We start from the raw sequence: 2,186 nt of genomic DNA, 5'->3' as shown, positions 1-2,186 counted from the left end.
GGCCCAACCCTTTATATACAGCCTGTTTACGTGTGGAATTAAGTGTCAGGGTTCGCCTGATTACACTCTATTTCTTTGAAAGAGAAGGGCGTGTGTGTGTGTGTGTGTGTGTGTGTGTGTGCGCGTGTGTGTGTGTGTGTGTGTGTGTGTGTGTGTGTGTCAAGTGTGGAGGCATCTCACAGTACGGGCATTGTAATTTATTGCCCTGGCCACATCTGCAGTCCTCATGCCTCCTTGCAGCATGCCTAAGGCACGTTCACGCAGATGAGCAGGGACACTGGGCATCTTTCTTTTGGTGTTTTTCAGAGTCAGTAGAAAGGCCTCTTTACTGTCCTAAGTTTTCATAACTGTGACCTTAATTGCCTACCGTCTGTAAGCTGTTAGTGTCTTAATGACCGTTCCACAGGTGCATGTTCATGAATTGTTTATGGTTAATTGAACAAGCATGGGAAACAGTGTTTAAACCCTTTAGAATGAAGATCTGGGAAGTTATTTGGATTTTTGCGAATTATCTTTGAAAGACAGAGTCCTGAAAAAGGATGTTTCTTTTTTTGTTGAGTTTATTACCTCAATTACCTCGACACAGGTGTCCCAGCACATTGACTCTGTACCGGCACTCCCTGTATACAGCCCCACTATTGTTATTTACTGTTGCTCTTTAATTATTTGTTATTATTATCTCTTCATTTTTTAAAGTATTTTCTTAAACTGCATTGTTGGTTAAGGGCATGTATGTAAGCATTTCACTGTAAGGTCTACACCTGATGCGCATGTGACAAATACATTTTTATTTAATTTGTTAAATCCACTTCAATCAGTATAGATGAAGGGGAGGAGACAGGTTAAAGATGGATGTTTAAGCCTTGAGACCATTGAGACAGGGATTGTGTCTGTGTGCCATTCAGAGGGTGAATGGGGCAAGACAACATATTGAAGTGCCTTTGAACGGGATATGGTAGTAGGTGCCAGGCACACTGGTGTGTCAAGAAATGCAACGCTGATGGGTTTTTCACGATCAACAGTTTCCCTTGTGTATCAAGAATGGTCCACCACCCAAAGAACATCCTGCCAACTGGACTGAACTGTGGGAAGCATTGGAGTCAACATGGGCCAGCACCCAGTGGAACGCTTTCAACACCTTGTAGAGTTCATGCCCTGGCCAATTGAGGCATTTCTGAGGGCAACAGGGGGTGCAACTCAATATTAGGAACGTGTTTCTAATATTTTGTACACTCAGGATAAGTATCAAGTATGTTTTCATATAGAATCTGTTCACCTTGGTTGGACAGTGAGGTGTGTGTATAGTATACTTTTTATTGTGCTCCCTTGTGCATAAGCCACCAGTCCTCCTCTTCAGTTATGAGACTGCAGCTCAAGTCCTAGAATTACTATTCCACTCAAAACAGTTCTGTTGACAATCTAATTTACCCTTTAAAAATAGCACTGTACCAGAAATAGAGCTAAATAAGGTAAACTGTGAGCCTGAAAAAGTGCCCGCCTCTTTCATTTTGAAATTCATATTGCATTGGCCACAAAGTGCAAATTCAATTTCTACCCATCTCTCTTTTTGATGAGGCTCTTTTATTTACCCATCCAAATATTTTTCTTCCTCCCTCTATTTCCATATGGGTGTAATTTTCGATCCGCTCATGGAAATGAGAGAGCGGCACGGAATGAGACGCCTTGGATTGTTTGTTTTGGGGGATTTTTCTGGGTTGAGCGGGAGAGACTTATGAATTGCAGATAAAGTCGTGAATAATAAAAGACTTGGGGTTGATCAACGCCATGCTGAATGGATGGATGGATGGGGCCTTCGCTTGCCACTGACATGCAGATGCCGCTTGGCAGAGCTCGGGAGGGGAATGGGAATGGGGAGGATGTTAAATGTGGAAAAGAGTAAATCTATATTTATTCAACGTGCTAACAAGCAGGACCCATTCACACAAACAGTCAAGGTTAAGTCGCCATGACAGCAGCTCAGTAAGTAAATGAAGCAGCACTAGAGAATCCTTTCTCTCTCTCGCCCTCTCTTTGAATCTCTCTTCCTCTCTCCCTCACACACTCTCACTGTCTATCACAATCTCACTAACTAACACACTTAAATAGTCTTTACACAAACGTTATCTCTGACATCCCCCTCTCAATCAGACACACTCTTGCACACAAACCCAATGACATATGCACAC

This window comes from Oncorhynchus nerka, linkage group LG14, assembly GCF_034236695.1.
Source record: "Oncorhynchus nerka isolate Pitt River linkage group LG14, Oner_Uvic_2.0, whole genome shotgun sequence".
Lineage (NCBI taxonomy): Eukaryota > Metazoa > Chordata > Actinopteri > Salmoniformes > Salmonidae > Oncorhynchus > Oncorhynchus nerka.
Note: the sequence above shows the minus strand (reverse complement) of the source record.